Raw genomic sequence first — 17,364 nt, forward strand, 5'->3', positions numbered from 1 at the left:
AGCAGCTCAGTCATCAAAGCAGCGTTAAAGGAACACTTCAACACTGGGGACCTTCCCCGCACTGCTGTGGCTCGTAGCCTTCAGAAGCAGATACCTTGATCCCATTCAGGGCACTGGGGCTGGCTGGCAGCCTGGATACAGCAGCCTGCAACCCCTGCCCTGTCCTGGCCACCTCTGCATGAGGAATAGGAAGGCCATGTCATCTCTGGTCACGGCAGAACTGCACTTTAATTTCCCTCTCAGCACTTTGCATGCAGTTTAGATGATGCTATTTTGGAGCAACGTAGATATATTCCATGCTCCGGACCTTAGGGAGTGAAGTGTATCACCAGAGCTGGCCTGCAGACGCCTTCTCTGAAGGATAACAAAAACACAGCGAGTGAGATCCAAATGACATAAATCTGCCTCTCTTCCGGGGAAGCCAGTCAGATAAATTCTGCGGAGCTATTAGCCAATCCACCTGTCCTTTCCGCTTCTCACTCGCAGTCTGAAAAGGATGATCTCTCCGAAAATCACTTTAGAAAACAGACATGAAGCGTTGGGGGGTGTCCCCCGCTGCCGCCCGAAGGGCGCTGACGCGGGAAGACCGCCAGAGGGCGCCGCATCCCCGCGCAGCGCCCCCGCCCGCCGCTCGGTTGAGCTCCGCGGCCCCGGCCCTCGGCAGCGAGCTCTGGTTTGTCAGGGCGGGTGCGGCTAAACCGTGTAGTCACCACAAGTGACGGGGCGGGGAGGGAGGGACAGAATCACTTTCATTATCAAATAAGCATTTTTAAGATCCTGCCCTTTATAATTCACAGGAAAATCTCTGCAATGAGCGAGGTACCAGGAACACGGCACATACTTCCTGAAGTCAGGATTACCCAGCAATCATGAAGCAAGGGTCACCAAAGGCCACTAAGTTTGCACTGCTGCCCCAGCTCGCCTGTCCGCGTCCCTGCAGCGGCCGTAAGATCCAGCAGCGCAGACAGCAGTGTCCACCCCACCAACACCCTCCTCCTGTGCTTGAAACACCAGAGGTGGTGGGAAAGGATCCTGCTAAAGGAAGGGCCTCAGCAGTGGCGGGTCCAAGCGTGTTTTCCAGGGGGCACGCAGCACCCAGCCCGTGCAACCCGGCACCCACCTCCACGGGCCAGAGGCTGGGACTTGTGGAGAAACCCTACTGCTCACTAGTCTAGAGAAGGCAAAAGGAGACATAACAGTGTTTAAAGAGGTGAAGGCTGCTGCAAAGGCACAGGGAGAAGGTTGTCCTCCAGACCCACAGTGAGTAGGGCACAAGCTTCTGGGCTTGGATGTGAGCAAACACTAGTTCGGGTTGGACACTTGAAAAACCTTCCTAACACATGGGTTTAAGTGGTAGGGGTGGTTTGGGTGGTAGTGGTGAATTGTTTGTGATTGCAAGTTCGTAAGAACTTACTGTGGTAGGGACAGACATGCCCGTCCAGGAAGCAGCCTGGTGACTTCCCTGGCAATCTGTTCAGGGGCCAACTCAAATGTCACACTGAGTCTCTATTTTTTACAAACCAGAGATCACTGAAGACAATTAAGCAACTCTAGCTAATGTCACCATCACTGCTATCAGTTCCTGAAAAACCTGATGTAAAAATAACTTGTCAAGAAGGAAAAAGGAGAGAGGAAGCAATGGAAGGATGAGGGCAGGAGGGAGGGAGAGAAGAAGCGAAGCGGGGAGAGAGAGACTCTGCACCCCCGGGACTGCCAGGCATGGAAATGCCAGGATCTTTGCGGTTTGATGAACTTCCTCTCATTTCAGTGCTCCCTCTTCACTTTCAGAAGTATTGTGTGTCACAAACCAGGCTGAAGCAGCACAGGCAGAACCTCCAGCCATACTGTTTCTTGTCAGTAGAAACCTGCAGCTTACCTTGGTCCTTGTAAAGGCATGTCCAACCACCACAGCTCTCGCTGAGCCAGCAAAGGAAACACTGCCTGAAGTGACCCAACTGCTGACATAATCAGAGTGCAGTATCATGAGCTAAAGGAAAAACGGGCTAGCAAGGTTCACAAGCAGAGGGCTTGCCAATTAGATCAGATCACATCAGGTGAGGTATTCCCTGCAGGCTAAGGCAGCGCTTCCAAGCTCTGATCAAAAAATCGTTGAACCTTTGCAGCTGAAGCAGTGGGAAGCTTGGGAACATGTCTGTAGTCCATCAAAGGGCTCACAAGGTTTGCACAAAACACCAGCATTGGTGTAGCAGGAGGAGCTGCAGCTCCAGAAATGCTGAATTGTCACTCAGGATGCACAGCTTGAACCAAACATGTTACACTGCAAATAACCAGGGCTTGAGCATAAGCCTGGCACACACTGATAGTTGAGCAAATCTGAGTAAGCGAGGATAAAACATGACCACTGTGTAAGGGACCACTGCTGTGACCTAAGATTGGGGCTGCTGAGCAGCAGGACCTCAACACATGCTGCGCTACACAGTGTAATACCTGCCACCTGCCACACTACAGCCCCGCAGCAGGTCTGGTGCCAAGAAAAACCCATGTCTAGAAGAGGAGGGATTAGAAACAGACTCAGAAGCAAGCAGCTGTGGTCAGCGGAGAGCAGCTGCATCTGGAAACCAGCATTCAGAGTTGGAATGTCCCCAGATGCCAAGAAAACCGTCTGGTGCAATCTCCAAAAAATGCAACCAACTTGCTCTTGTCCAGTGCAGTGTCCCATCTTTGTCAGTGGTCTTCACCCACCAGTTGTGGGGAAAAAAACCCAGGTATTTGAAATCAGTGTACAGCACTAGGTTGAAATGCCCAAAGTGAAATTTTGTTCCTTATCTGTCAGATACTAGATGGCTTTTTTCCCTGGAAGTGAAGTTCTGCATAGTGTATACCTTTACTTGATTACCTGTATTTTGGATGTTCACACATGAAATGCCTGCTTTGTGCTTTTATAGCAAGTTGAAACTATTATTACCCAAAATGGGAAGTGAAATTCCCAACTGTCTCAACATGTCCATACTTGACTTCTACATACCGCATACTTCCCAATCCTAAACTAGCTCTGGCTGTGAAGTACAGCCAAAGTTAGTAAGAAAAGAACAGAAAATGTACCCTCAAATCTGTTCTAATGAAACTCTATTTAGATAATAAACATGTGCCCAGACTAAACGGGTGCTTTAGCTACACTCCCACTGAACTGGGACCTATCAGAAACAGAACAGAGAAACAGGCAAAGGGAAGGAGACAATTTCAGAAAATTATCAGTAGCTATAACAAACTCTTGACGCACTTTTCTTGAAAGAAGTTTTCTTGACCAATAAAACATGTGTCAGCCTAGTAATAGGACGTATCATCAAATACCACTTGTGCTTAAACAGGTGGTGCAACATGTATCTTTCAGGTTTCGCGGGTGAAACATTAACTATTCTCCAGCTCAGGAGGAAAGGTCCACTGCAAGAGAACGGACAGCACAGAAGCAGTAAGCAGCAGGATTGCAATGGGGTGGAAGGCACCGACGGGTAGGTTTAGAGATGACACTGTTTGACCTCCCTGCGTCTTTCATATTCGGCAGACCCACGACCACGTCGTGTTTTCACACGGACACCTTGTGCAGTCCCACGCCTAAGAGTGTTCTTACCCCTTACACCTCTACTCATTTCCACCCCGCTTGCGATGGTGGCTATGCAACGCCAAACGGAGCAGGAGCTTTCCGTTAGCAGCCACAATGGGCACAGCTCCGGAGAGCGCTCCAGGGTTAAAGTCCAGGACTTGAAGATCGGTACCGAACCAGACCTCCGATGCCCGCCGGGCCTGGCTCAGGCGCCACGGAGCTCACTCCGGCCCCGAGCGCTGCTTCGGCCGGCCTGGGAGCCGCAGCCTCTGGGAGGATGCGGCTCGATTCCCCGCCAGAGGCTCCCGAGAGCGGCTGAACGACCCGGCACCCGCTGCCGGCACCTCCGCGCGCCCCGCTGAGCCTCTCCCGCCCGGGGCTCCCGCAGAGACACCAGCAAACCCGGGGAGGCCCCTTCGCTGCACAGACCCGACCGGCCCCATGCGCCGGCACAGACACGCAGCCCCCATTCCCGACTGCGGCGCGGCCGGTAGCGGGAGGCAGCCAGGCGGGGGTAGGGAGGGGAGGAGGCAGGCGGGGTTCCGCGGCTGCCGGGCCCCGCGGCCCATGCGCCTGCCCGTGCGCCTTGGGAACCGTAGTCCGCTGCGCCCGCTGCCCCTAGCCGCTTCCGGGCCCCGCGGCGGCAGGGGACTACAAGGCCCAGGCTGCCCAGCGGCGCCGGTCCCGCCCCGTCCGTGAATGACTAGTGCAGCATGTTGTCCGGCTAGCGTGCCTCGCCGCCGGAGCTCCGTGGCGCTGCCGACGCCTCTTCTCGCAGCGCCTCTGCCACCTAGCACGGCAAGTGGGCGAGGGGAGGCGGGGGGAAAGCCGGCTCGCGGTGCCCGCTTCCTGCCGGGCAGGGGGGCGGTGGCGGTGCCATGTTGGGGCCGGGCGCCGGTGCGGGGGGTGTGTGTGTGTGGCGGGGGGGCTGCCGCGTTTCTCGCCGTGCCCAGTGACCCGCGGGAGGAGAGCGTGTTGTGAGCGGCGCGCCGTTTCCGCTCGCCGCCTACCCTCTCACGTACGCCCGGCCCTGCCCTTCCAGGTGGCCGGCCCGGAGGTACCGCCAGACAGCGCCCGCTCGGGCGGGAGGCGGCCGGGGCCGCCCGCTCTCGCCGCTGGACGCGCTCCCTGGGCCTTGCGCCTGCGGACGGCGGAGCGGGAGCGCTGCGGCCGGCGCCCCACAGCGCCCGCGGGGCAGGGCGGCCGCGACCAGTCCGGCGCTGCCCCGCCGGTGACCCTGCGGGCGGCGGGGCTGAGGGGCCTCTGCAGGCCGGGGCGGGCTCCCGCCAGGCGGGCGAGCTCCTCCTCGGCCTCGCAGCGGGGAGGCTGAGGCGTAAATCCCCGCACCGGCGGGGAAGGGGAGGCTGAGGGCCGCTGCCCGTCCTCTCCCCGTCGGCGGCCTGCGCGGAGGCTGGCGCTGCCGGCCCGCCCGCTCCGAGAGGGCACGGCACTGGGACACGCGTCCCTCGGGGTGCGGCCCCGTGTCCCGTTACAGCAGCGCCCGCGCTTTCCACTCGCTGTGTTAGGGCCGGTTCCTGGCGTCGGGGCTGGTGGAGGTGGCAGCGGGGCGCGGGTGTTCTCGGTGGTTGGTGATAAGAGCGAGGGGTTGGTCTGAGGGATTGGCTGCGATGGTGAGCGGGAGAAAAGTCGGTTTTCTTCTTTTTTTGGTCCCTGAGCAGTTGTGACTCTTCAGAGTCCGCGCTGTGCATCCCACGCAATAAACTGTGAAATCAGGTTTTTCAGTTGACCTTTGAAAACAGTCGTGATTAACCCAGGTCTCGAAAAGATCTCGTGTCCCATAACCTGTGTTTGGCTTTTGAGGGAAATACACACACTGATGATCCTGTATGCTGGTATCCATACAAAGAAGGTATTTATTTTTTGCTAGCTTTCAGGAAGAAAGAGAATGGTTTTATTCGGTAAAACTTTGCAGAAAGTTGCAGCTGCTCAGTGGTTGCTGCTGGGCTGGAAAAGCAAGGGGATGGGCTTTGAAAAGTTAAACGCATGCGTGATGTCAGTAGTTGTCCTAAGAAATATCAAAGGTGCCTGGAGTAGCCTCACTTCTCCATTTTGTAGAGATGTGTATCAGTGCTGTAGTGATGTGTATCAGCTGAACCTACTGTTCCGCTTGATTATGCACATATTCCTTCTTGGAAAACTAACAGAGCAAAGAAAAAATTAAACAGATTTCAAAGGTTTCCCTGCTGTATTTTAGCAGGGGACAGATCTTATGCAGTAGAGGTAAACCATGGGTACATTTAACTATCCTAAGCTAAATGAGTTTATTGAGTACTGGGTTACGGCTGTGGCTCTGGTTTGTGCCCTGCTCTTTGTGGCTTTTGGTAGACTTTCAAGTTTCATTAACTTGAGTTGCTGATGGTAAATTTGTCAGCCGTTGCAGTGTCTGGCACTCTTGTGTCTTAACTGTAGACTCAGATATTGCTTAATTCGGTGCTAGGAGAGTTATACGTATTTCTCAGTGCATTCTTTCTTCCATATGGCAAACATGGTGAAACATTGCTGCTGCTGCCACCACAGCTGTGAGTAAAACACAGTGGTGTTGGCATCTTAGTTGTGAGAGAGTCACCCAGTCGCTTTTTGTAAAATAGTACTTTTTGGAAAGCATATTCTTTTTCAGTATTTGCTACTCAGGAAACGTGGAGAAAGAGATTTGGGGCAGTCTTAGAAAATGAAAAAATGAAAGCAGGCCAGAGATAAGTGTGCTCCAGATTTAATGGGAGTAGTGTGTAACTACAGCTGTCTGAAGTGCTACTGTATCCTGTTCGTATCAGTGATACTTCCAGTATCACTTGCCAGGCAGGGCCAGGAGGAAGGAGGGATTCTGCTTCTCTCCTTGTCCCACCAGGGAGTGACCAGGCTGGATAGCAGCATTGGTTGCCTGTCATAGACGATTTACAATTAATACCATTATATTCTGTTGGTAATGGTTGTTACTAGGTAAGTATTTGCAAATAGGTTTCCAGTGTGAATCATTTCTGAGGTCAGACCTTCAATTATGGAAGGTTTTCGTAAAGGGCCATTCAAATTTGAGATGCTACAAACATGTTAGTTAATACTGTGGTTTTGCATTTGAACTTAGAAACTCCTAAGTTTTTCCCTGCCCAAAGTGAGTCAGGGGCATATAACTTTAGTGTTAACTGCAATTTATAGATTTGTATGAAAACGTGCATGCACTCAGTGACCAGCTCTCCTCCTTTCCACCTCTTTTTCTTAAAAGAAGTAGTAAAGTTAGTTAGAGCGGCTGTTTTCTTCTCCTGCCTCCTTCCTTCCCCCCTCCTGCCTTTAGCTGACATGCTATGCAGTTTGATTGAAATCACTGAGGGGTGCAGAGACTTCGCATGTCCACACACAGCATTGAAGTGTCCTGATGACACCACATACCAAGCTGCAAGAGAGACTACACTGGAGCTCCAGGAGTTTTCATGTGGTTAATCCCTGCAGGCTGTCTGCAAAATAACCTTGTCTGTATGGACAGGCAACATCGGGCGCATGTGTTGAAGGCTGTGTCTCTCTGCAGGAAGGGTGTGCACGCTTGTGGGAGGCAGCAAGAGCCTGCACCACAGCTTAGCAGCAACACGAACGCTGGTGAAGCTGAAAAAAGGTCTCCAGTCACCTGTGCAGTACATCTGGTTCTTGATCCTGCCCGGGCAGGACACGTATGTTGTGTGTTGCACAACCGGGAGCCATCCTTCAGAAGGACAGTGACATATACTTACAGGGTAACCAATAAAGAAGGCCTGTGCGAGGAACCAGAATCAGGAATTGCTGAGGGGTTTTCTCATTTCTTTGGAGGGCAGCAGACAGGAATGGAAATAGAAATAATCTTTTGAGGGAATATCTTTTTTTTTTTTTTTTTTTTTTTAATAACTACTGCACTTGTCAGGTGCAGGGTATTTTACACGTTAAATGAGCGGTGCAGCTGGATGGAGTAGCACACAGGACAACTTCCCTGGTTGCTGTGTGTCTGTAGTACTAAATGGTCAGTGCTAACGTGTGGCTCCTGTATCTGCAGGCCAGCAGGCTGGAATTGGCTTGCTTTCCTGGAGCTTTGTCTCTGTTAGCTCTGTCTTGAAATGTGACCCTCTTTCTTCAGGTCCCTGCGACAGCAGGGCTCTGTGTCTTCGCCTGCTGCCAGCATGTGCACCCGTGTCGTGTAACAACATTTTCGGCTTCTGGGATAGCTGTGTGATTCTGAAAAAGATCAGCTTGTTCCCAAGTCTGTTTGGAGACTAGGATGGAAGGGGCAGGCAGAAGAGTGCTGTATATACTGTGTTTGGCAGTTGGGCAGAGTTTTGTCCTACAAAATCCCAATTTTGCCAGCATAAGGGTTCATTTAAAAGTGTTCATAACAAAATGAATAAATGTGTCTGCCAGTTCTCTTGAAACCCAGCTTCTGTGTGTATCAGCAGACAGCCATTGACACGTGGAATAAACATGTATAGTTCTGTGGACCACAGTCAGATACCTTACAAGCCAGTAGTTGTCTGTGGCAGAACTTCTCTACCCATCTCCTTTGCTGGCTGCTTGTAGGTAATGGACAGAGAATAGAAAATCTTGTAGAACTCCATAGAAACTGTGCATGCAGCAGCTGTGTGCTCTTTTTGCTGTTGCTCTAGTTAGGAGTGTTTTGCAGAGGGTTACCGAGCATCAGAAGTATCACTTGGTTCATAGTTTTTAATGGCCTGGAGAGAGGAGATGTGCTGAGTGGGTATCTTACCCCAAACTCCTGATCGCAAGAGAGTTATAAAATTATTCCAAATTATTCCAATTATTCCAAATTGTCCCTGAATTCAGGTGATTCATATTGAAATAAAACAGGAAAGTGACTTGGGTAGGTATGTAGGTTCTAAAATAGTGTGAGTTTCTGAGTAGCTGGCCTGACTTGGGGCCACGTCACTTTGGTCTTTCTGTCCCATGTTTCTAAATTTAGCAACCTCTTTACAGCCTCTTAAAACAGTAAGGATTTGGCCTATCGTTTGTTCTCAATTCTGCTGTGCGTTAGCATCCTGATTCACCTCATGCTTACTCATTTCTTTTAGTATCCCTAGTCAATGTGATAGCAATAATGTCTAAAAAGAAAACATAATATGAGAATGCCTTCTTGCCTTTCACTGATAAAGATGCGTTTTCAGTCATCAGTGTCACAGGCCAGATACTCCAACACTTCCTTTCAAACAAAGTTAATTTAGTTGTCTATGACTTCTATCTTTTAACTTCCAAAGTGTGCAAATGAATGTTGGCTCCAGGGTGTAGGTCCCTGAGTTTAGGCTGCATACATCAGCACAGTTTGTGTTGCAGGAACATCTCATTGATACTCACAGGGTAAAGAAAAAAGAAATCTGTGTTTCGAAGTTTATGAACTTCTGAGTCATGAGAAACCAGAGCCACAATCTACAACCATCTGTGATCACAGAACCAGTTGCTCAGTTAAGTTTGAAAGGCGTGGGTTGTGTCAAAGAGATACATGCAATATGTAGAGTAGGTCACCTTGGTGATGGGTTTGAAATATATTCCAATTTCTGGATTTGTAGCTGTTGCATGAATTGGCAGGTTTCAACTGATGCATCCTTCAGAGTATGAGCAGTCTATCAGCAAAGGAGAGACACCATTTGGAGCTGATGGTAGTTTGTTTGTAAACACTCGTGAGGTTTCTGTGCAGAAGCATGGAAAAAGCCTCATCAACCTTAAATACTCTACTTCCATTGCAGGGGACAGTGCTGAGACTTAAGTGAGCATCTGTTAATTTGATTTTTTACCTTCTTGGAGGTTAAATGTTAGGCATGGAAGGTACTTTGTTAGGTATTCCAGACAGTGGGTAAAGAATACAGCAGTTTTTCAGTGGGAGAAAAGTTGTGTCTTTATTTTTTGGAGTACTAATATGCCTCTTCTGTTTGCATAAAATAAGTGGTCCTGTTAATTGGTAGTGGCATTAATATGACATGTGCTTATGCTGTACCAGCTAAACTGAATAACCATTGCTAGAGAAACTGCAGGTTTAGAGGATTAAAGGAGCATGGCACACTTAGTGGATGTAAGTAAGTGTTTATTGCTGCATCTCACGCTGAGCAGGTGGAGGATGTGTTCTGGCCAGGGATGCTGGTGTTAGAGGGCTGGGTCAGGAGGCTGATTGCAAAATAGCTGTTTGCATGTGCCTGTGCCTTACATCCAGCGCGGGTCAGTTCTGGTTCAGTTATGGCATGACCTGTGTGAGCTGTGCTATGTTCTCACAGGAGAACACCCACTTGATTGTGGGAGACTTTGAATCAAATTCAGTCTTCAGCCTACCTCTTGTCTTTCCCACAGTGACTCTAAAGGAACAAGAATGAGGTATGTTGGCATGTTACTGCGAGGAAGTGCTGTCCTGGGGGAGGGGGTATGAGATCTTAGAATCATAGAATCATAGAATGATAGAATCGTAAGGGTTGGAAAGGACCTTAAGATCATCTAGTTCCAACCCCCCTGCCATGGGCAGCGACACCTTGCCCTAAACCACGTGGCTCAAGGCTCTGTCCAACCTGGCCAATGATTCCGAAGGGCCAATGATTAAAAACAAAGGACAATTCACATTGCAAAATTGAAATGCTTTGAAAGCTCCAGCAGCCTCCTAACTATCTGTTTAGATACCAGAGGTCAGGTTTCTAGATGTTTTGAAGTATTCATTCGCCTCAGTTCCTCGTTTGTAAAAGAGGGAAGTACATATAATCCTATCTCAGAGGCTGCAGGATTAATACTCTGAGTACTGATGGTTGTCGATACCTTTTTCAATGCTCGTGAATGTTGCAACTGTGGAAAGCAGTAATACATACGCTCAGATCAGGGGGAGGGGTCAAGCATAAAAATGCTGACTTTCTGTTTCGATAAAAGGTGAAACACTGTGGCTCCTAGTTTCTTACTAGTTATTCTGATGTGTGTGCAGTGCGTAGAAAATACAGAACAATTAGTAGGGTACAAAGCACTTTATTTCCCTCTTGTAGTGTCAACATGTTGAAGAAAGCAAATGCTGCTTCTGAATTTCTGTATAGCTCAGAAGGAAGAAAACTATCAATAAAAGTCTTTTTAAAGAATAGCTGACTATGTTGTTTTATAGGTAGGAGCATGAGAGTTTTTTAAAAAAGGTTTTTTTTATTGATTCAACTGAATCACTGTCTGAAGGAGGCAAATTTAGACAAGATAATAAAGGAAGAAGTTCAGCCCTGCTGTAGGAAGATAGCTGTCTACCCACTGTGGTGTGCTTGGATTTTCCTACTGAACCACCTAGTTGAAATAAAACAAGAAAGGACATTCGTTCTTCAATGGCGGCTCGTGTTCTAGAGCCTGTAACTTGCTTTGCTAGAACTCCTGACTTGTGAGTGTACCTCTTGTCTCCTCAAGACTGCAAGCTAAGAGTTTCAGATGCCTAAATATGCAGCTAGAACTGAAACACTTTGGTCAGCTAAGACTACCCAGTATGAAAAATGAGCCAGTAGTTTGTAAGAAGATTTCACTCAAAGAGGAAGCTCTGCTGAAGCTGTTTTATGTTAGGAAGGCTGGAAGACTGATGTCAAATAGCATAGCAGGGAGGTTTTTCTCACACTGCTTTTGTCAGCCGCTGTGCAGGATAAGCACTGCTAGAAGGTGTTGCACGTACCTCTGTGTTCCTTCCTGAACTTGTTGTGTTGAGGAGAAAAGAATAACCCCAAAGTGTAGGGGGAAAAATATAGCCCCTTTTCCACAGTGCTGTTGTCAGTGTGAATGGCTGTCCTGCATGTGCTGTCAGGACAAGAAGACCTTGAAAGGAAAAAGGTGCCTATCAGTGAGATGAATAATGGCTAAACTTCAGGCTTGCAGTTCATTGGGTGGTCTCAAAAATTCCTGTTTGGTTGCCTAGGTATCTTGAGAGCTGGCAAAAGGGATTCATTTCTTCATATGTGTGCACATAAAGAACAATTTTTAATCACCCAGTAAATGGCAGCCCCCCTCAGACTAGCAAGGATGAAGCAAGAACAAGTATTCCACTTGCTGGGGAAAAAGGTGATTGAATCGGGGACCGAATTGGGATTTGGCCATCAAGGAGTCCTTTCAAGAAAATTCCAGAAGCAAAACCTGCTCTTGCTGGGTCATAAGGAGCCAGGTCAGACTCCTCCTTGTTTCTTTTAGCTCCGGGAATTTTCTTGGTGGCACTGTCGGCAGGAACAGTGAATCCCAGATCAAAACAGTCTCCTGGCAGATAAGAGAACAGAAATACTTTTTAATCTCTGATCTTTCTGAGTGCCTAGAAGCTGCATCTCCCAGTTTGTCTGAAAGAAATGCACAGTCATATCTGAGATTTTCAGTATGTGATTTATCTCATGAAGGCCTCTTTCAGGCCTTTGAAGTAGGTGGAGGGGAGGGATTTGTTTGGTTTTGCATGTTCGTGCCAAATCCCATGGTAAGTAGAAGAACTTGAGAACTTGAGGTTATGAGATGGTGCGGTATATGTACTACAGAACACAATAATTCTCTGAACAACTTCTTTTGCCAGTGGCTTTACAACTTGGGGTTGAATTTCCTTCTGTTCCCTGGCAGGTTCTGCTGACCTCCTCTTTTTCACATGCACGTGCACCACCCCCTGTAATCTTCAGTAAACTTTGCAGTGCTCTGCATTGCATCTCTGAATGACAGAATCTCGCCTCCCTGCCAAGTTTGTTTAAAACTCGCCTGTGGTTTAGCAAGCACAGACAAATAAGCTCTGCCTTGTTAGCTTGTCTCATTTCTGTAGGAAGCTGAACTTTATTTAAATAAGTAAATGCAAGGTTGAAAAATCAAGTTCTAAGAAATTTGGAAATGCTGTGATTCAAGTTGCCCAGATGCTTGCCAGGATTTGATCTAGATCAGCACCTTTTCTTGCTGTTGGATGCAGTGAGAGGAAGTGCATGCAGATTCATATGCTTCAGTTCCTTATCTGTATAACAGCAAGTTACATTCAGACCTCCTTCAGAGATTTCAAGATTAGTCTTTCAAGTATTGTGGGATGTGGATCTTGTGAATACACAGATATACAGGATGGTGACTTTTCAACATGGATGAGCTAGATCTGCTTGGAGTCCAAGGTATTTGACTAGTTCCCAGAGTATATGTACTTTCTCCTATGTTGTTGATGAGGATGCTGGCCAGCTGAGCAGCCGGCCTTGTATTTACTCTGTTGGCATGCGTCTTTTGTGCCTTTTGTCGCACTAAACAAGAGTTTGAACACATGCAGCTTTTCATGGCAGTCGTTCAGCTGAGTTTGTTTGCTGTTGGCAACCAGTTACAAGATTTTCTTAATGTTAACTATATAACTGGAATTCCTGAGCATGTTCGAAGGGGTGGGGGAATAAATCCAGAAACAAATCAGCATGAGTAAACTTCATTGAAGATCTCTCTTGCTCCAGTATTAGAAACATCATTTACGCAGTGGTGAGAATGGGATGAGGTTTTCTAAAATGTCACTGGGTGGAAAAGAAATCACTCGGTGCTTCTGTGTGGAAGTCTGTTCTTTAGCTGAAACTTGCAGCTCACTATTTTTAAGAGCGTTGCCATACATAAGAGACATGTTTTTCTAACCCCAGCAGGCCTTAAGCAAGCTTACAACTTTAGTTTGTGTTTAGGGCCAGCTGATGTACTGGCAGAAAAAACACTGTGGTATTTTGCACATTAAGCAGTTGAGAACCAAGCCCCGAGCTCAGCATCAGAGTACTGGCACACCCCTGGCTGATGCTGTAGTTAGACAAAGATTTTCTCAGAGGCCAGTGTTGGCTTCAGCATCTCCACTTTATACTGTCCCTTCAGTTTTGCTACCGCAGTTGTTCCTGCAGCAGTTTGGTTAACTGAGCTTGTAATGCCTTGGTAATGTTATTTTTTAACCTGAATCTGCTCTCCAGTCTGGTTTACTGCACAAGTCAACAAATGGTTAAAACAGTTTGTCAAAGGCAGGACAGGATAAAAACAGACTCTGGGTTCACTTAAGCACACAGTGCAACCAGACAGCTCCTGGTCAGGCTGGCTGAGGTGTCAGTGGGCTGCCAGGTTTCCTTCAGGTTGCAGGTCTCGGAGCAGGGGTTTCCTTCTGCTGTGCCTACGTAGAGCTGTCCACACCACATGTAAAGCCTAGAAACACAAGCAGAAAAGAGCAGTTCAGCTTCATCTGCCATTTCAGCTTACTCTGATATCCAAGTTTCCTTGACTTGACCTCTCAGAAAGGGGGAAGGCACGGTCCTGGTTTTGAGTTTGCATTATGTGTTGTAGCAAAACCAATGGAGCACTTAGGTTGCCTGTTTTTGAATAAATAGTTTGTTGCTGAACCTCTTAGACTGTTTGCAGTGTGTAGTTCTTAGTTTTAACAAGGTATTTACTTTGCAGCTCAGGAGCTGTGTCTGTAGCTGATGCATGCTTGAGTCCTGGGGCTCTGCTGGGTTTTATGGGGATTTTGCTCCAAGGAGCACACAGAAGCCACACTTTTGGCCACTCCATGTTTCTCTTGCCCAGCCTGCAGCTGTGATCTGCGGTTTGCTGGCTGACCACTAGCAGTGGACACCTCAAAGGCATGAATTGCTGAAGTCCCTCCGTACCTTCACACTGCCCAGGCAAACATTCTTTCTATAGAAACATATTTTAATCAAAGCTAGAAAGCAAAACAACTCACTTGAAAACAAAGGCTAAAAACCAGGATGCAGAGTGTTGCATTTGGGGAAGGGGAGGGGAGAGCTTTTGCCATCATGTGCTGGAATGTGCCGGCACCCAGCCAACTTGCTTCCAGCCTCCCTTGGATGTGGGGCAGCAGCCTGACATGTCTCTCCTCTCCTCAGAGCGGGGCAGCAAATGTAGTCTCTAGCCTAATAAAATTAAGCAGCCCTCACATGTGCTGTGAAACAGGTCAGCGGGAGGTAAGCCAAAGGGCTGTAATGAAGAAGCAGTGCTTTCTTGGATTGCTTCAATTTTAGTGGGATAGCAGTGAGAGTAAGAATGAGCACTAGTCGTGTGTTCAGTGTCTTGTGCAATCTCCTTGGAGTACCATCAAAGCCAAATCACAGCACTCTGCCAGCTTTAGGGAGAACTTCTGGACTTGAACAATATGGGTGGAAGAAGGAATCTTAAAACTAAGAGACGGAAACCATTAACTAAGCATTTGAAACCACAGTTCCCAGGGCTTTTCACACATTCATAATCTTACTGATGTTTTGACCCTGGCATATTTGTAAATACAAACATAATAACAGGATGCAGACCAAATAACAATGCATGTGGCTCTCTAGTTGAGTATTAAGACCGCAACTGCTCTCCTATTCCTTCCAGTGGTGAAGTCCTGTAAGTGTAGATGATTCCTAAAATTTGCCTAAAAATCGTCTTGATGTAGCTTGTTTGGACAAGACAGAACTATTGATCTAGTAGAGCAAATTTCTTGCTGTTGCTGAAACCTTTCTGGCAGCCATCCTATATCTTCAATTACTTATGAGCGATCTGGAGGAAAAAGGCATTTTTGTAAAATCTAAGACAGCAAAAAGACAAATCCTGAGTTCCCATGAAATCCACCCTTGTTTACCAAGAGATTCTCAGTGTGTGTGAGAACAGGACTATGCTCTTGATTTAGAGCCAGCTCAAGAACTGGGTTGAAACAGGCTAATTTTATCCTATTGTTGGGGGGATGGGGGTTAACAGCAGCAGAGTTGACAAGGTGGCATTTTTGCATCTTCAATTTGCTGCTTTTATTACTTCAACTTTTATTAAGATTGTAGAGACACTTCTGCTTCTCCCCACGTCCCCTACAGTTCTTAAACAAATATTGTGAGATATGCCATTAATTTTTAATCCTCTTCCTTTCCTTTTACTTCTTGCAGTTCTTGTGTGATTGGTGAAAATAAGCCTACGCTGCAGGGAAACAAGAGGAGCAACAGCCTGAGGTAGGGCTTGGAGCTGATGTTTGTTTCTCAGTACAGTTGCAGGGGAGGTCAAGACTCAATCAGCCAGGTTCTTGCACTCATCCTCGGGGAAAGTCTGCAAAGTCTGAGGGTTGAGACCACCCCTGTGAGACCCCTTTTAAAACGGGATGGGGGGCTAGGTGATTTCCGCCCCCCCCCCCATTTAGGTTCTTCCTTTTCTCCTTTCACATCTGTGTATTTCAAAACCTTTTTCTGGTGAAGCTCAGGAATGTTTTCTTACGAGACACAAGAATGCTAGTTCCTGTGTCCTGTTAATTAAAAAATAAAAAAAGGAACAGCAGACTTAATGTGGTGCTTAGTGCTTTTCCCACCGCAATGTTGTTATGATGACAAAGCCAGCATAAGTGACAGGATTAATTCCATATGTTACAGATGGATACGTTTTTCCAAAATATTTTTGTGACTAGAGTTACGTATGCAAGCAGTAGAGTCAAGCCATATGTTGTGATCAAAAGCTGAGCTGGTGTTAAATTATATTTGTGAATGTAATTGCAATTTACAGTGTAATTGCAGTTTGCAGTTGTCACTGAACAGACTTCTGCTTTGTAGTGAAAGGATAATATGTGACTGTGAATGTTTTAAACTTTGCACTGTAAAGCTGTTGTACTTTTTGGTCTTACTCCATGAAATGTATGGTAAGTTTTGCCTTGCCTTCAGTGGGGCCAAGGTAAGACACCAGGATTTATTATCTGAAAATTACTGTTTGGTATAATGGAATGCAAGAAGAAATTAATTACTCTTGTTGAAAGCTTTTAACAATTGGATGTGCTTTGTACGGTCCTGTTTTAAATCTCACCAGGTTAAGTACAAAGTAAATAAACCAGTCATTCTAGCTCAAAATCTGACATACTTCAGGAAAGCTTGGCTGCTTGCTTGCTGACTCATTAATACTGCCTTTCATTTGGAATCCACCATTGAATGATGGTGGATTCACATCCTGTTTAACTTTTTGACTTAATATTGTTCAAGAATTCCAGAGTCTCCCAATAGTCATCCTGATTCAACTTTGAATTAATATAGCTGCCTAAAGACAGTTTATAGTTGAGCTTTCCCTGATTCTTAACTCTCTCTTTTCTGCATTAATTCTGACTCTTTAACATGGATGACATAGGCTGAATGACTGGGATTGTTTGAGTTTTATGTATGGGTTTTAAAACCTGCCTGTTAGTTAAAAATAAGAAAGGTTTTATTAGCCTAAGACCTGCCTCATGTACTTCTAGTGGTAATATTTAAAAGTCAGTCTTTGGGAATCTTTTAAATTACTTTCTGACCCGTTAGAGAGCAAAACTATGCAGATGCTTTGCATCCTTTTGATTTTGATTTGTGATGTATGTAAAGTCAACATTAAGTTGGGTGTGCGTATTGTAAATACGACAACAGAATAAAATACTTGAGCAGACTCTTCTAGAATGGATATGTGTTTTCTTGTGAGTGCTGGTTAACTTTGTCAGACTCCTGGCAGACTAATGCTTACTGATAGTTGAGTCAAATATGCCATCTTACAAATGGAAATGGTATTATAATAATCAGTGCACATTTTGGCTTCCAACACAGAAATATACTACTGTAGTAGTGTTAAACTCATTCTTTTTATTCTAGAATCAGATTTTGGTTTTTAATGGCATGTCAGGTATAAATATTATCTTCTAAAATAGGCATCAAATAGTTTTTAATATGTTATTTCTCATACTTACCTAGCGAGGAGAAAAACAGTTGTGAAACCACAGATGTTTTGAACTGTTCACACTGCTTAAATTATTTACTTGCTTGAATATTATATGTAGGCTCAAATTGAGCAAACTCACAAGGGGAAAGATGTATTAAAGCATTTCATTGTAATTCCCAGCC

General features: G+C 46.7%; 1 protein-coding gene across 3 annotated transcripts in view; it reads left to right on the forward strand.

The window, feature by feature from the left end:
- The first annotated feature begins 3,448 nt into the window (after positions 1-3,448).
- The window catches only part of TRABD (TraB domain containing), a 34,644-nt gene continuing 20,728 nt past the window's right edge, over positions 3,449-17,364 (forward strand). The window contains exons 1-2 of one of the 3 annotated variants that reach the window (XM_030480230.1): positions 3,449-3,470; positions 15,415-15,477. The gene's annotated coding sequence lies outside the window, so the exon portion shown is untranslated. Of the gene's footprint in view, positions 3,471-4,253; positions 4,365-15,414; positions 15,478-17,364 lie in introns of those variants that run through there. The other 2 variants (XM_030480228.1, XM_030480229.1) reach the window with 2 other exon arrangements.

Source organism: Strigops habroptila, chromosome 3, assembly GCF_004027225.2.
Source record: "Strigops habroptila isolate Jane chromosome 3, bStrHab1.2.pri, whole genome shotgun sequence".
Classification (NCBI taxonomy): Eukaryota; Metazoa; Chordata; class Aves; order Psittaciformes; family Psittacidae; genus Strigops; species Strigops habroptila.